Source organism: Microcaecilia unicolor, chromosome 4, assembly GCF_901765095.1.
Source record: "Microcaecilia unicolor chromosome 4, aMicUni1.1, whole genome shotgun sequence".
In the NCBI taxonomy this organism is placed as follows: domain Eukaryota; kingdom Metazoa; phylum Chordata; class Amphibia; order Gymnophiona; family Siphonopidae; genus Microcaecilia; species Microcaecilia unicolor.
Genome location: NC_044034.1, coordinates 88,292,295 through 88,310,983, shown reverse-complemented (window position 1 = coordinate 88,310,983; position 18,689 = coordinate 88,292,295). Strand labels below are relative to the sequence as shown.

The 18,689-nt window shown below is 42.2% G+C and overlaps 1 protein-coding gene across 1 annotated transcript in view; it reads left to right on the top strand.

Moving 5' to 3' along the window:
* The window catches only part of FOXO1 (forkhead box O1), a 116,381-nt gene that overhangs the window by 80,885 nt on the left and 16,807 nt on the right, over positions 1–18,689 (top strand).

Genomic DNA, 18,689 nt, shown 5'->3' with positions numbered 1-18,689 from the left:
GAGCTTTTCTTTTCATTAGAAGTAAGCTATATTGTATTTTTGAAAAGGGCTGATGCCAGGGATATTAGATGCCCTTGGCAAACCTTCAGTCATTGTGCTCCCCTACCCCGTTACACCCTAGTTATTGGCAGTTTGTATATGGTGTAAAGCGCTGTGTATGCCTTGTAGCGCTATAGAAATAAGTAGTAGTAGTAGCAGCCCTGGCATAAACAATTATTCTTTCATAGAAGATGTTCAGCATAGATATGGTTACTGAGATGACTCCAGAATTTGTGCATTAAGTCTCTCCACTGTTAGGCAGTTTGGAGGTAACCATAAAACCCAACAAATATATTCCTAACCTATATAGCAAACCTGCCATACTAAAACAGCAATAACTCCCAGGATTCGGACCACAAAAAATTCTATACCTAGAACACCAATACATTACGTGGGGAAATTAGGACAGGTCAGACTGCTTAAACGGAAACTAAATTGTAATACCTCACTTCTATCATTCATCCTCACCATATAGGATTACCAAATGACTTGAAAATTTCAAAACAGGTTGATCTAATCTTGGTTTTACTGTGTTCCACAGAGTTGCTGGTGATTCCAATTGCATTTGTTAAGAAAGGCAAGACTAGAAATCCATATGTGGAAGGAGGTAAATCTGGGGATTGATCAGTTTATCTTAAAAACTTTAATAAATATGGAACTGCAAATTAGAAGTAGAAGCCCCAAGAAGACGGCCTTTTCTCCTCTTCTGTGCAAAATGCAGATACATCAAATGTACAGTCTCAAAGCTGACACATTCCAATCAGTAAACTTAAAATATTACCTACCTTTGTTTGGTTATTTAATTTTTCTAATTATATTGGGATTGATCTTTTTCTTTTTCTTCTGTCTGTGCTTGCCTTCTCTCTCTTTTTTTTTTTTTTTTTTTTTTTTTCTTCTTCCAAGGATCTCTTTCCCATTTTTGTTGGTCCATTTCCTTTCCAACATTTCTGACCTTGATCAAGCCCTTCTTTTATTCTCATATCCTCCACAGTCTTCATTTTCCATTCATTTCTTCCCAATCTGTTATATTCCTCTTTCACCCACTCCCCAGTCTCTCATTTCCACCTTTGTATTCACCACTTTCCTAGCCCTCATCGGCTTCTGTCATTTCTTTACCAGTTCATGCTTATTTCCTGTTGCTCACCTTCTCACCTAACTTCATTCCCTCTCTCCCACGTCATGCCCCTTTTGAATCCCCCTCTCCATATTACCCCACTCCATCATATCTGTCCCACCTTATGCGGATTCTCATTCTGCCTACTCTCTGCCATAGAGTTACAGAATAGATGTCTCCAGATCATAAGGGGCAGGCTGAGTCAGTCTTGAAAGTTAAAACCAGAGCTAGTTCAGCCTGTCCTTGATGACCTTTAGACATTTGATAGCCATACTCTACCACCCCACTGTGCTCTTCTCTCCCCTCCCCCCACCCCCCAATAAATATCACTCCCCTGCCTGTTGGTTCACCATTCCATGTAGTTTTTCTCCTGGGATCCCCACTCAAGTCTCTATCTCCCGCCACCATTTCTGATAAGATGTCTTTCTCCCTGCCTATGTGAGTCTCTTGCTGTCTCCTTAACATGAACTCTCCCACCCACCCTTCACTACATGTAGGGGTTTATTATTTTGTCGTTTTACACCCTAAGGGTCAGTTCTCTGTGCCCCTTAGCAAAGTTCAACTATTTTAATTTTATTCCTGTTGTGATCTCCCTTCTCCCTCCCTCCACCCTCCCCCCCCCCCCCCCCCCCCCCCCCCCAGTGATCTATCACTTTCTCACTGCTACTTAACAGGTTCTGGCATTGGTTTAGTCTCCCTAATAGTATGAACTGTAAGATCCAGGATCTTTCAGCTTATGCTGCGGGAGTGGAGGAGTACCCTAATGGTTAGTGCAGCGGGCTTTGGTCCTGGTGATCTGGGTTTGATTCCTGCTGTAGCTCCTTGTGACCCTGGACAAGTCACTTAACCCTTCATTGCCCCAAACTTAGATTGTGAGCCTTCTAGGGACAGAGAAAAGTACCTGCTTAAAATGTGTAGAGCACTGCATATATCCATAGCGCTATAGAAATGATTAGTAGTAGAAGAGAGGCTGACCCTACACTGGTGTCTCAGAGGAAGCTAATATACTACTATACTCTTAAGCACCTTTCCTCCTCCTGCCAGTTGTGGGGACTGACTGGCTGCCAGTAATTTTAAAATGTCTGTTTTCTAAGTTAATTTTTGATTTCATTTGTTGAAACAATAAGGTTTAAGCCATACAGATTTTTCTGAATCAGGTGAAAGTTTCAAATATGTGGCATACGACAGGAAGCAGATGGGTACTAATTAGTTTTGCTAGTGATAAAAGGATGAGTAATCTTAGAGCAGCTGCTTTCCTAACTTTAAATGTAATTTAAATACCTTACATACAGTAGAGGTCCGCTTTCTACATATTTTTCACTGTTTTTCTTTATAAAACTGGCTGAGGGAAATGACTGTTTCAGCTGTTCAGTCATGTTTTGTACATTTGTAACTTTTAAAAACTACAGATATACTTAAACTGTGAAACTTGAAACAAACTAGTATGCTTTATAAATATCTTGAAAAGGAAGTGAACTGTTGTATTACTTAAAGCAAGTTGAAACAAAAAAAGAAGAAAGCAAAGCAATCCCACGTAGTCGAGGGGAGCACACAAAAAAGGGGTTGGGAGTGACGAGCGATTTAGTTCAGGATTAAAAAAAAAAAAATCTTTTTATTCAACAGGATATAAACAAGTCCTGTGCAAAACACATAGAGGGGCATAATCGAAATGGGCGCCCAAGTTTTCCTGAGGACGTCGTCGCAGGATGTCCTGGCGAAGGGGCTATCGAAACAAGGTGGTGTCCATCTTTCATTTTAATAATACGGTCGGGGACGCCCAAATCGCAAAATTTAGGTAGACCTTAGAGATGGCTGTCCCCGATTTTCGGCAATAATGGAAACCGAGGACACCCATCTCAGAAACGACCAAATGCAAGGCATTTGGTCGTGGGAGGAGCCACCATTCCTAGTGTACTGGTCCCCCTGACATGCCAGGACACCAACCTGGCACCCTAGGGGGCACTGCAGGGGACTTCACAAATTGCTCCCAGGTGCATAGCTCCCTTACCTTGGGTGCTGAGCCCCCCAAACCCCACTCCCCACAACTGTACACCACTACCATAGCCCTAAAGGGTGAAGGGGGTACAGTGGGTTTGTGGTGGGTTTTGAAGGGCTCACATTTACCACCACAAGTGTAACAGGTGGGGGGGGGGGGGGGGGGGGGGGGGGATGGGCCTGGGTCTGGGTCTGGGTCCGGCTGCCTGAAGTGCACTTCTCAGTAAAACTGTTCCAGGAACCTGCATACTGGTGTCAGGGAGCTGGGTATGACATTTGAGGCTGGCAAAAAATATTTAAAGTTTTTTTTTTTTTTTTAGGGTGGGAGGGAGTTAGTAACCATTGGGGGAGTAAGTGGAGGTCATCCTTGATTCCCTCCGGTGGTCATCTGGTCAGTTTGGGAACCTTTTTGAGTCTTGGTCGTAAGAAAAAAATCGGCGAAGTGCTCGTCAGGGATGCTCTTTTTTTTTTTTTTTTTCCCATTATCGGTCGAGGACACCCATGTGTTAGGCACGCCCCAGTCTCGCCTTCACTATGCTTCCGACATGCCCCCACGAACATTGGTCGTCCCCGTGACGGAAAGCAGATGAGGACGCCCAAAATCGGCTTTCGATTTATTCCGATTTGGGCAACCCTGGCAGAAGGACGTTCATCTCCTGATTTGTGTTGAAAGAATGAGCGCCCTTCTCTTTCGAAAATAAGCCTGATAGTGACATTTTCTTGTAGATAAACTAAAAGGACACTTGCTTGAAGATGGACTTGGCATGGTCTGTTTTTCGGCTAAGTGCCTTTATCCTGGGCTGGCAGCTGACGCCAGTCTGTCCAACAGGGTTGGTCTGTCTGAGTTTACCCATTCACATGCAGGTACATAGTCTTACATTTTTAAGAAATACAAATGCAGGGTAGGTTAAACAATGATTTGATCAACTCTGTCAGGTGAATCTGGAGTATCTAGCAAACCTGTGTACATCACTCACCCATGAAGCAACCCATACATACTTTGTACTCATGATTGCTGCATCAACGTACACACAAACTGCCTTCTTAATTTTCATATATTTGGTGAATACTGCTAAATTTTTGGTGCATAATTTCCTGAGGTCTAATAAGTGATAACTGTAGCGCTGAGTGATTTTAGTGGCAGTTAGACTCATAGCTACAGAGTAGGAGCAGAGGTTTGACACTTCCCCATGATTACTAAACATTGCTAGTGCTCACACAGCCTTCTCTTTGAGTAGGCTGTGTGTGTGTGTGTGTGTGTGGGGGGGGGGGGGGGGGGTGTTAATTCACCACTGCCAGTGCAGGTTGAGTGGGGCAGGAAAGGGGCAGACTGGGTAAACATTTGAACCCTACGGGTCATTTTTGGTGGGGAAGAAAATTGGGGGTGGGAGGGGAGGGAGGATGACTGCAGAATCCAGGGTTCTTTCTTTAAATCAATAGACCTGGATTTTTATGTCGAGTATGTTTAGCTTTCACATCTGTAGCAGATGTTTTCTGCAGACAGGATTGATTGGGCACATAAGTGGCTGATGTCACTGCACATTGTCTGGAGCATGCATGGCTCTTCCCACACACAGCGGTCTCAACATGAGTTAGATTTGTAGCTCAAGAAGGAGGTGGGAGGATTTGTGTATCTGGCCAGTCCTGCTGTTTATAGAAAACAGTTGTTATAGGTAAAGAATGCTTTTTCTGTGAAGAACTTGAATGTGCAACTCCTGAGCTCAGAGCTGCTCATCTTGTGAATTGCTCACTCTTTGGGAGCAATCTGATCAACAATAATAAGAGAGCTGCAGCATCACAAAGACAGGCTGGCCAACCCAGCTTGACCAGATGTAGCGTGTGATTGTGGTTATGGTCCAAACAGTAATGCATGAAGCAGGAGCAGACTGACCGTACAGTGCCCAAGGGCCCAAAGGCTCTAGGGGACCCAGAGGCTCTGCCTGGTTGCCTGCTGCCGCAGCACATTGCAACCCTCTCCGGTCCTACCTTGAAAGGATCTGTGGGGGCAAGAAAGAATCCCACTCTTTCCTACCCGCTGCTGGTACTCTGCAAGCGGTGCCATTAAAAATGGCAGTTGAGACTTCCAAGACACATCAGACTACCACAGTAAGTCTCGATATCCGTTTTGAAAAATACTCGCCTCTGCCGGGCACAGTAGCAATAGTGGGCAGGAAATAGGGGGGAGTTCTTTCCTGCCCCTGAAGAAGCCGATAGACCATCAAGCCCTTCAAGGTAGGAGGAGGGCGGTGGGATGGTAGGCAGTGACCGGGGGGGGGGGGGGGGGGCAGCAACAATGACCTTTACTGCCTGGGGGCCCCAACCTCTGTCAGTCCGGTCCTGATATGAATCATGGGCTGAATTGCTACTTTGCATTGGGAATCCAGCAAAGCAGACTTCGGAGTACTCTGGTAGCTGCAGTGGCTCTGATTTGATGAGATTTCACCTTACTGCATAGATGAGAAGTTCCTGCACATTCTGAATGGCAAGTACTTGCTTACTATCTTAAATCAACTGAATCCAAAGTCCCCAAAGCTCTGTCATCTGACCCTAACAGAGATGACATTCCAGTAGCCAAGGGGACTTCAGCAAATTAGCTAACATCCTACATCAAATTCTGTTAAAATAGACTGGTACTCTTCTAACCAGTAAAGTAAAGCCTCATCAAATCGACTACAGTGGTCCTTCCTTACGTCTACTATGCTTGATTAGTCTTAAGTCTTAGTTCTTCTTGATCTTTTTGAAGCATTGGACAGCTGCCAATTTTCAGTCTCACATCAGTTTTGTGCAATGATTTGTGCTTTGCCTGAGCGATTTTTAGTGTCCTTAGGTTTGAAAATGGTTTGCTATGTGGCATAGGGTTGACCCCTTCATCTCTTGGCTCCTCCTAGGTCCATTGCATAGCTGCTTCGATTGGGCAACAGTGTGGTAGCCTGAAGATGTGCCCTGCGAAACAGATGCCTCTCTTTATAACCATGTCATTTTGTAGGATACGGTTGGCAAATCCAGAATTTGCACATGCATATCATTATTTGTATTTCACTATTTTTTAGACCAGGCCACAATCAGACAGTTTGATTAAGCTATGTTGGCTAGCTTGTCTGTATGATATTGCAGCTTTCACATATTTTCATGAACTGGCTGTTGCTGAATAATGGACAGTACGTAGAGATGAGCAGCCTTGAGCTTGGCAGTCACCCGCTTGTGTGCCTGACTTGGTCCTGCTTGTTGATGAATTTTCTCACCTGTAACAGATACCTTCTGTAGTTAGCATGATTGGGAACACAATCACTCCCACTTCCTCAAGATTTGCATTCCTTTCTTGAGCTTTGGAAGTAACTGTTCGGTCTCAATGACATGATGCCACCCCATTTGTGTGCTTAGTCAGTCATGCTGTCTGTGGGAAAAGACTTTATAGGTGAGAAAAATTGCAATATAGAAGTGTGAAAATGAAATGAAAATCAGTACCAGAGCAGACAGAATATGGAGCATGAGAAATTGTGTAAGTAAAATTAGGGAGAATTAAGCATTTGTACAGAAATTGGAGAGCAGTATAGGGGTTGAGATACTGATTGTGCAATAAACAGGAGATGCCTGGAATAGACTTCCTGAGCCATTACGCCAAGCTCCATCCCTGGCTTCCTTCAAATCCGTGCTAAAGGCCTACCAGTTTGATGCTGCTTTTAATTCCTAACTTGTCACCTGCTCGTAACCTTTATCTTGTATTCCTCTCTTCAATAGTCCCCTTTCCTTATGTGTCCTATCTGTCTGTCCTACCCTTATCCCTTATTTGTCCTGTCTGTCTGTCCTGATTTAGATTGTAAGCTCTTTTGAGCAGGGACTATCTTTTCTTCATGTTCAGTTGTGAAGCGCTGCGTATGACTGGTAGCTCTATAGAAATGATTTGTAGTAGTAGTAGCATTGTGGTATAGATCATATTTGATGATATCAAGGTAGCAAAGTAGTACAACAGGGCAGTGGTGAGTGAGAAGATGCTAGGGTATATAGGGAGAGAGAGAACCAGGAGGAAAAAAAGGTGATAGTGGTTCAGTAGTGATATTAGCTACGTCGCCAAAAAAATATACAGTAGATAAAATAGGAGCAGTTCAGTAGAAACTTTACAAAAGTGTGTACAACTTGCACTCATGAGCCCTGTGAGATGAGAATTAAATACATGAAAGTGGTGGTGGTAAACTGTACCAAAACTAAGAGACTATGGGATTTGAATTCTTTCTTGCAGGGTAAAGAAAGTGAAATTGGAGTTCTAGACTGCAATGTTAGAACAGGAAGGGAAGATGGGCAGGCTACAGTGAACAAGCCAGCATGCCCAGTATTTCTTTTGGTCAGTGCATGTTGTGAAAACCAATTTGCATATTGGATTATCCCTATGTTATAACACAGTAAATAAAAAAGCACTGGAAATTAACCACACAAAGATATTTATCAGAATGGGAAAGTAGGAAGGCTGATAAAACAGGCCAGAACTAATCAATTACATTTAGTTTTAGATGAGCATGAGGTTTTGGATACTTGTCAGTCTGGCACCAGAACTTTGATATATAGAGACAGACCAGGTTTCAGATTCTATTATTATATATATCCTTGGCCTTTGATTTTAGTATTATCTTATACTGCCTTACTGTGCTGAACATTGATAGTGCCATGTTTCATTGGTTTGCTTCTTTTCTCAGGGAACAGAAACAGTGGTAATGGGATTGGATGAATTGGGTCTATGGGAACTGCTTTGGGATTCCCTCTCCACCACTTTATTTTTTTGGTAATATTTTCAGCCCTTAGCTGATATTATGAGAGACTGTTTTACTCTACTGTGAGTTTTGCAGAAATGACAGAAGCAGTTGGTTAAGCTGTACGCTGTATGTCCACTAAAATGGAACTATTGTGGGTTACAAAATCCTATTATATATGCCCTCCTTTGTGTTTAATGATCAGATCCTCCTCCTTCAGTGTGAGATGAAAGTTCTAAAGGTGCTTTTTGATTTTCACAATACTGTTGTCTCATATCAATGGATAGGATGTGCCGTCTATTCCATTACATCTAAAATCTGTCTTTTGGGGGACATGATTTAGCTCCAGTCCCTCATTCTTTGGCTACAATTTGCATGGATTACAGCAATTTGCTTTGAGCATGGATTACCATTAAAATAATTTATCCAGTTAGTCCAAATTACTGCTGCCCAGCTAATGCTAAATCTGCAACCTTGTGATCTTCCTGTTAAGAATCAGAGTGGTTTCATCTCTTACATTTTTAGGACATAGGCACAAAATATTTCAACTGATGTTATAAGACAGATCTTTGTGATCTGCTGAATTGCTCCTGTATTGTCCTGCCATGAAATAAATAAGACCAGTGGGAATTAGTGAGAGCTTTCTCTTGTCTCTCCAACACTTTGGAGTACTCTTCTAAATGAAATAAGAGCAATTTTAGACTACCTGATCTTTTATAAACATAGTACAATTTGGCTATTTACTTCTGCTTTCACGTTTGCTTAAGTAATTTTTTTTTAGATTTTATCTCCTCTTTTAACCTATTTATCACTTACTACTTTCTTTTCTCTTTGTAATTATTTTTCCTTTATTTTGTGATTGCTGATATTGTATGGTGTCTTTTATTAAGTTGCACTAGCTGTTTAACATTAATTTCCATGTTAAACAGCTGATATGGAAAATTCCATTTTGCAATGTGTAATGGGTGGGGTCTGCACCTTAGTTAATGTGGAAGTCATTGCAGTTAGTTTGTCTAACAGGGCAGGTTATGTGGTGCAGTTAATCACACTTCTAGTGCACAGTAGCAAATTTTCTTTTGCGGGAGGATTGTGCCTGGGCTCTTCAGCGCATGCCTAAGCACAATTCGCTCTTCAGCGCATGCCTAAGCACAATTCTCCCACAGGAACTGGATATAACTTCCTAATGTTCAGCGCTGATATCATGCCTACATTTGCATGTCATTAGCATTGAACATTAGGGAGCTGTTTTGCAGCACTGACTGGGAGGTATTTCTCCAGCGCTGTTCTGAACACTACCAGAGTTTTGAGCCCCTGTCTATAAGTACTGAGATCATTTTCTAGCCCTCCTTGTGACCGTGTAGTTGATTTCCTGATTTCTTTCCCAGCGGATCATGTCTCCACCTGGAGCCTAATATCCCTGTCTGATTTTCTATTCTTTCTATGTCCCTGCTGATTCCTTTTAGCTTATTGGCTTTACATCTCACCTGCTGTAATTCCTCATGCTTGCCATCTTGTGTAGCACTTTATTGGCTATTAGAAATTGTCATCCTTCAATTTGGTCTCCTAATTCAAACATAATGGCCTCTAGAATTTTGACTCATCCCCCCCCCCCCCCCCCCCCCCCAGTACACTTTTACAAAACTGCACTAGCAGTTGCCGGTGCGGTAATGCTGTCACAACCCATTCAAAGTGAATGGGCTGTGTTGGCATTACTGTGCGGCAGCTGCTAGTGTGGCGTTGTGAAAAAAAAAGGGGGGGGGGGGTTAGTCTCTTCAGTGACTCCACTCTTCTCCTTATTATTGTTTCTCTTTCAATGACAACTTTTTTGAATCTAGAGGGCTTGGGTTTTTCTTGGACAACTTTTGGCAGGAATTTCAACAGCTGCATTCTTCAATGTCTGTAGAGTCTCTTTACCTTGCAATTTTTCTATATTGCTGCTTCATGTTTAGTTTACAGTCATTACTACTCTTCCCTTCTCCTGTTTATTTCTCACTTTCTAGTTATGACATTTTTTATCTCACCCCTCTGTGGACTGCTTTGTTACATCCCACAGGTTTTAGACTGGTCTGGTAAGGGTGATAAAGAAATTACATCTTACCCGCTAATTTTGTTTCCTTTAGTTCTCCCAACCAATCCAGAAGCTCACGCAACTATTTATTTGATTATTCAGCTACTTTACCATCTTCATTTTAGGGATAAATTTCCCAAGAATGTCCCTTGGCAACTGTTTGTTACTAGTATCCTAGTTCTACATTGTTGTCCTTGCTGGTGATATTCTACCTCTGCTTTATCGTTGGTAATGAGCTATTACTCTGCGTTGTCTTATCGTGTTGGCTGTACTATTGTCATTAGTAGCACTAACTTGTATGCACTGGTACTATGCTATCTGTACTTCGTTCTCTTCAGTCATGATTTGTTAGCTGTGCTACATTCTGTTCAGTAGTAATGTGCTGGTTGCATTGTGTGGTCTTCTGTAGCAGTATCTTTCTTGGCTGTACTATATGGTCTTCAGTGACAATATGCTGCCTGCATTATATGTGACTGTTTCTGAGAAAAGATGACTACATTCTAGTGACTTTAGTCATGTTTCCTACTGAAACCTTTTTCATTCCTTCCAACCAAATGAAATGTTAGAAATTATACTTACAGTTGAGGATGTCGGGGGAGGGGAAATAACTTGCTGAAAATTTAACAGAACAGGACTAGATTTGGAAGAAGGGAGTGTATGCATGTAATCTGATTTTGAAAAGGGGCGCGATCAGACTGGAGGCTCCAGAAAAATAGCTCCATCAAAATATACGTAGGCATATTTTCAAAGCACTTACACTTAAAAGGTTCCATTGTAACCTATGGAACTTTGTAAGTCTAAGTGGTTTGGAATTGAGCCCCTAGTCATTTCTTTTATAGAAGCAATTCTAGGTTTTGCATTTTAGATACATTGATATATTGCAGTTAGGGACTTGCTCCTTTCTAGCCACTTTTTCCTGTCTTCTCTAGTCTTTCAGTCAGATGTACACATAGCCAGCACACACAAACAAAGGAACTGAAAACAATTCCATGAGGCATGCTTAGCATATTTCCCCAATAGAATGCCTCTTAGTGATTTTGATGTGTGTATTATTTCTTTATGAATTCTATTAAGAAACCTAGTGACTGAACTATATAGCTTTCTTCATGGTTGCTATGTAATATGTCTACTAGTGACACAATTGTGTGTTCTGCTATAGTTGCTATGTGTACTGCCCTCTAGTGTCAGTACCTGTTGACTTGGGACAAACGCATGCTGTTAAACTGTAAAATCCACCCTTTTGTGTGTGTTTGTAGATAGGAAGGGGGACTGGGTGGAGGATTTGAAGAGTGGTCCCCAAACATTCCTTTGGTTTGGAAAGAACAAAATGAAACCAAGTGGGATTAACATGTTTAACCAACAGTTGTTCCAGTCAACAGATTAAAAACACGTGCACACATGCGCATGTGAACACATTAACTTAAAAAAGGAATTCCATGAACTGAGCCATGCTCTGCAGTGCTTTCCTCAATTCATGGATTTTGGTAGGAATAATTTTTTAGGCATAAAGTCAGTCTAATATCACTTTTGTATAGTATAGCTGGTTGGCAGCTTAAAATGAATGTTTCTATAGCTTATCAACCACATGTGTACTACTGTCAAGTTCCATTGCTGAAATTATACATTTATTTGGTCGAGTTTCTATCTGGCAAAGATTTATAGAATTACACACCAGTACTCTCTTTTTACACTTTAAACATTTAAGTTTTAATGTGCCACATTAGAACAGAAACACACAAATCAAACAAAAGCAACCCCAGCCACATACCAACAGGGTACCCCCGGAACTCACTCATTCAAGCCTTTCGTACTGCCACCCTCTCTGACACACTATACATAGTTTCTCTACTTATCACAGTCTATCCCATCACTTTACTCATATGGATACAGAAGAGACAGTCTACTTGCATTAAACAAGAGGCTTGGACATATATTCCTGAAGGTGTCGGGAGTGGTTCCTCCTGACGAAGGATGACCCGTAATGCGGCTTGCATTGAGGAGCTATGATGGAGATGATGGTGTGATGTGCTAAAGGGCCCACACGGTAGTGCTCATCAAGCTGCGTAGCACCACAGTGGTGATCCGTGAGGAAGTGTGTACAGAAATAATCGGGAGCCTCACTGTTCTACTATGCAGTTGGGATACACATTGCAAGGAGGACTGAAAGCACGGAAGGTGTACCGGCTATATTAGTGCTGGTGAAACAACGGCTATTTTTGAGCCTGATGCAGAGGAGCAATCAAGAACTAATTCAGTTCTACTGAGTATTACTAAGACCTTTAAGCTTGTTTAATGCAAGTAGACTGTGTCTCTTCTGTATCCATATGAGTAAAGTGATGGGATAGACTGTGATAAGTAGAGAAACTATGTATAGTGTGTCAGAGAGGGTGGCGGTACGGAAGGCTTGAATGAGTGAGTTCTGGGGGTACCCTGTTGGTATGTGGCTGGGGTTGCTTTTGTTTGATTTGTGTGTTTCTGTTCTAATGTGGCACATGAAAACTTAAACGTTTAAAGTGTAAAAAGAGTGCTGGTGTGTAATGCTGTAGGTTTTGTACTCTAATGAAATTGGTCTTTTCCCCATAGAGAGTTGGAAAGATTTATAGACATATCATTACTGGTGCATGTTTTCAGAAGTTGTACCTTTTCAACATTTTGTTCCAGCTTAACAAATCGTAATTTTTTTTCAACAAATCGCTTTGTGAAAAACAGGAATTTATGTAACAAGGCCTTTAGATCTTTTCCTGTTAGAATTTTTTTTCCAATTGTTGGCAAAGCTAAGAGACAGCTGTTTTACTCCATGTGACCTCAGCTGTTCTGCATACAATATTCTGTTCGTTTTGAGGAGTAATATTTCTGAAGTTGGTGGCCTTTGTGCATAGAGTAGTGTGTTTAATTTGTTTATATACTAACTAGTGGTTGATTATGGCAACAAGGCTATATTTATAAAATACAGTAGAACAAAAATGATCTGACAGGAATGTTTCTGATTTGCACAGCACTTTCTACCTCTGAAGGTATATAGGGGGGAATTCTATAACTGAGCATCTTCATTTATGTGTCCTAACTATAACAGAACTCAGGCACCTTAGGTACCTTAGGTTCTGTTATAGAATACTAACTTAATCTAGTATATACATGCCTAACACTTGGGCACTCGCATGTGCCAGCCACAGGGCTAGTGTAAGTGCAATTGCCCATGTACAGCAGGGATACATGTAGCTTATTGGAAGCTTCGCCTGTGTACGCCCCCTTTGCAAATATGTACTATGGAAGTTAAGTGGGTATTTGAAGAATAACACTTAGGCAACATAGTACAATATAGGCACAAGTGTGCATGTATGAGTGTATATTCTATGTTCTAAACATTTACGTATGTAATATGCACATGAATGTTAGCACCTAGTTTACAGAATTGCCTGGCTAATGTAACATGTGCTTCCAGTCAATAAACTAACATGCCCAGTTATCTTCTAGGTTAGCAAATAAAAATGGAAAATGAGATCTTTTTATTGGATTAACTTTGTCATTTTTTGACTAGTAGAGGAGTAGCCTAGTGGTTAGTGCAGCGGACTCTGATCCTGGGGAACTGGGTTTGATTCCCATTGCAGTGCATTGTGACTCTGGGCAAGTCACTTAACCCTCCATTGTCCCAGGTACAAATAAGTACCTGAATATAATATGTAAACAGCTTTGAATATATTTGGGAAAACCCACAGAAAGGCGGTATATAAGTCCCATCCCCCTTTCCCTAGCTTTCAGAGGCAGTAATCTTATTTACTAACCTCTAAAGTGAATATGGCTACTTATCTTCTATTCAGAACAAGCAATTTTAGCATCTCTTTGAAAAGTATCAAAATATTTTACATTGAACAGGGACAGAGAAATACTACACTACCTGTAACTTAAGTCACTACTGAAAAGGTATGAGCTAAATCTAGAAAATAAGAGCTTATGTTTTGTTTAAACATATTCATGAGTAAAATTGTACATAGAGACGAGTTTATATATTTTCTTAGTGTTTGATGTGTGTTTATATATTTGAGCCTCTAGGAGTGGAGGAGTAGCCTAGTGGTTAGTGCAGTGTTCTTTGATCCTGGGGAACTGAGTTCAATTCCCACTGCAGTTCCTTGTGACTCTGGGCAAGTCACTTAACCCTCCATTGCCCCTGGTACAAAATAAGTACCTGAATATATGTAAACCGCTTTGAATTTAGTTGCAAAAACCTCAGAAAGGCAGTATATCAAGTCCCCTTTCCCTTTAATTTGGTAGACCAATATATATGTACCTTTTTAATTGGTGCAGGACACTTTGAATGGCTTAGTGGGGCCCTCCATTTGAGTAAAGCCAGCAGCTTAAAGGTTTGGTGGGAAAGAAGCTTTCCTTGTTGGAGCACATGTCTGTCTCAGCCCTAAGGTGGTAATACTATGTGCGCCTACAGGGCACCAATTCTGTAAAGGAAAATGGGCACCTACTTTTCTTTGTTAATATGGAGGGACAATAAAACATCTTTTAGACTGTTACAGTAGTATAACTTATGCTTACACACCTGTGCTAGCAAATCCACCCAACAGAGAGAAACAGCTTCTAGCTACAAGGCCAAGAGGTTGTCTCTAAGGGCAACCCTTATTCGGTATTATCCTTGTAAATGTGACATTAAATTGGCTGGTAAATACATGCTTTTTTGAGTGAGGGCAAACATTTTGTGACCTAAAGCAATAACTATAAGCCTATTGCACTGGTAGTAGCCTCTGATGACATCAATCTGGAACAAGCACAGACTATAGAAAAGTCTAGAAAGCTTTTGTTGTGTGTGTTTGTGTGTATGTTCCCATACAACCATCACAGGCTTCCTTGGTTGTCTTTTTTTTTTTTTTTTTTTTTTCTAGGCTGCTCTCTGAATTACTCATTGAAAATCCACTTACCTGCATTTATTTAGCTGACCTACAAAGGTTAACTCTATTTTATCCTGTACAACAATTGACTAGATCTTGAGTATGTATCCCATAGTCTATTAGCCCCTTCAAAGCTTTTTTTAATAATAAAAGTTTATTATGTAATCTGATCACTTCTAAATCATACGTGCATCCAATTACAGAGAAGCTGAGATTAGCATTAGGGCATTCATCCACGTTCCACAGTGTGAGAAGGATTAACAGATTTATTATTTTCATTACCTAACTACAGTGGGATAAGAGCATGTTTAGTGAGATGAAAGACTTATTGGAGCTCATATGGGACCTGATTCACTTGTCATTTTGCCCCCCCCCCCCCCCCCCCCCCCCATGAATAATGGTACATAATCAGTTTTTGCTAAATGTCAACTGTAGCTTATTAAGGAACTCTCTAGAGCTGATAAAACCACATTTGGTACCATCAGAAAATTATGGGGGGTCATTATTCAAAAGGAAATATTTATCCATGTAAGAAGTGCTGCAACTATGACAAATATTCAGCTGCGCTATCTGCATAGTACCACTGAATATCCTATATAAAAAAGCACCTCCAACGTTCTGAAGCTGACTCCGTGGTACTAAAACTTGAAGCATTCGTGCTCTCTGTAACTCCATCTCATGAATTGACGTCAGTACTTGCTGGTACGTCACCAGTGACACTGACCAACCAACCACATAAAAGCAGCACAAGGCACACCAACGGACTGAAAAAACAGCCCAAACAGTGTGCCCAAATGTCAACGACACACAGCCGCCGTGAACACTGCTGGTAAAGTCTGTAAACCCACCTCACAGACACGCTCGACAACGCCCCCCCCCCCCCCCCCCCCCCCCGGTGCTCTGTTCCTCGCCCCTCCCAAGATGCCACTGAACCCCGGCCACAGCCCCCCTCATCCACTCTCCTCCCCAATGCACACTGCCACAGACCTCCCTCTCCTGTCCGACTTCGGACCCTCGCCCTCTCCTCTCCGACTTTGGGCCTCCCCCTCCTCCCCGACCGACTCCCTCCCGAATCGCCGTTCAGTCACCCCCATACTCTTCCCCCCTTCTGTCATGACTCGTCACCCCTCAACAAACGCTGACCCCCCTCCCCCTCCAAGCACCCAGCCACATCCTCACAGTTCATCACCCCCTGTCATTGTCAGACACACATACACACAATATCACAAAAACACACACATTCGCCCGCAAACACTCAGACTGCCCCACCCTCTCTCTCTCACACACACACACACACACACACACACACGCACACAAGCACACTCTCTCACACATACACAAACTACCACAGACACTCACCCCCAACCTCCGAATCCACCCCACCCTCTCTCACTTACACACACACACACACACACACACACACACACACACACACACACACACAAAATGTAGCTCCGTGACACACATGATCTTTCACACATACAGACAACAAACGCCCCGCTCCCCCCCAAAAAAACCCTACAAGAAAACACTGACACATGCATACACAGATACGGAACAAGGATAGATGCACACTCAATCTCTCTCACTCTATATCATCCCTACAACAATAACCACCCTCAAAGCCACACACCACTTCATTCCACTTTTCCAGCATGGGACATCCCCCCCCCCCAGCAAACGGTGATGCCCCCTACCACACTGTCTCAGATCACCTTCCCCCACCAGCCACTGTGAGACACACACACACAATACCACAAAAACAGACACTAGCACCCAACCTCCCAGTCCTCCCCACACACACAAACTCTCTCTGTGACACACACACACAGACACTGTCACACACACAGTGAAGCAGACTTACAGATCGCAGAACACGCCCCTCCCCAACATATGTCCCCCAAGCCCACCAAACTAACAAGACACCTGTACCTCTAAGACAAAAACAGTAAAACCCAGCAGCCAACCCCTCCCAGTTCACCAGACATCCCCCCCAACATTGTTACACACACACACACACACACACACACACACACACACACACACTGATACTCGCCCCCGCACTCCAACTTTGCCCTACCCTCTTTCACTTACACACACACACGCACAATCTATCTTTGTGACACATGATCTTTGTCTCTCACACTCGCACACACAACCCCCCCCCCCCAAAAAAAACAAAACCACACACACACTGATGCACAACATGGAGAGATGGACACTCTCTCCCCCGCCACACCCTCTCAATTCACCACCCCACCCCCCCAAAAATTTCACGTAATAAAACAATGTAAATTATTCATTACCAACACAACACAATTATCCTAAAAATCCCTTTCACAACATTCATTGCAGAAAAAATACCTTGCTAGCGCCCATTTCATTGCTCTCAGAAACGGGCCTTTTTTTGACTAGTATTTAATAAACCACTTCAATATTATCTCTGTATAGTTCCATGATGGACACCAGTTATCCAGGTAGCGATGATTTTTAGTGCCAATACTCTGCTAGCTTTGGACAGCACTAAAGGTGTTCTAAATGTATCAGGATAGTGGCCAAATTAGTGTCTGGATATTTGGCGATCAGCTTTACCATCTGCTGTGGTGGTTTTTTTCCCATGAGTGCTGTTTGCAATTTGCTATCCTGCTTGTTTAAGCACTAAGCTTACTCTAAAGTGGCATGGGAGGAAGCCGTGCCTCCTGCTTGACCATCTGCTTAGCTGTTACCATCTAGTGACTTTGTGAGCTGCCTTGGGAACAAACTCTGCCCACTTTTTGTTTACATCAGACACTGCGGATCCTTTTAAACCACAGTGATCTGCTTTACAATTTTGCTCTGGTGCTATTTCTAACGCTGTTTTTTTCAATCCTTGGTTAAGCACTAAGCTTGCTCTAAAGGGGCATGGGAGAAAGCTCCGCCTTCTGCTCGATCATCAGCTTAGCTGTTAACATCTAGTGACTTTCTGACTGGACATGGGTACAAGCTCTGCCCACTTTTTGCTTACATCAGATTCTGCAGATTCTTTATCGTAGTGCCCAGCTGCGTCACCTAAGGTGCAAGTCAAGGTCCGTGCCTTTGCGCAGCATCTAAAGCAGTGAATGAACTTCTATTTAAAGTAGATCTAGCACTGTTGATTTTCCTGTATTATGATAAAGGTATTACTTTGGTGGGTTAATATGAAATTTTTTAATTCAAATTCTTGATTTATTTTTCGGATTAGAGTATTTTGACTATTGGAGTTTGATTTTGCTTTGGCAGATTATACAAAAAGAGTTATTGCTTAAGTGCTTTTTAAGATGCCTTGGTTATAGCTTTTACGCTTGTTGTACCTGGGGTTACTTGGTGGGGATGGTCTAAGTAGTATTGTAATTCTAGACTCTTCCTTTATTCCTGTGTTATGCAGCTGCTCAAGGCTTTATAGACATAATCACAGTGATTCTGCTAGCTTATAATATGATTGTCTGTCACTACCACAATGTGTACCAGAGGTGTTATATGGAAGAGAGGTGTGAAGAGAATGCAGAGGTAGAGAATTTTGATAAGGGTGAATAACCTATCTGGGTACTGCTGCTGAATGCCCAGATTTGTTTTTGCTGGTTATGGCTGGCTTTTAAAATAACATTCATTGACTGCTGCGGGCTGAATTTCAGGGTGGGAGGTGGTGGTTAAAGGGTTTAACTTTCTTTGTAAAGAGGACATACAAGGAAAATAACAGCTTAGATTTCAACCCAGTAAGTTGGAATTTTCTCAGTATAAAGCACAGCAGATCCGAATCAGTACTTTAAATTTGACCCTCCACAATATTGGTACCAGTGGAGAGAATACAAGCAAGGTGGTGC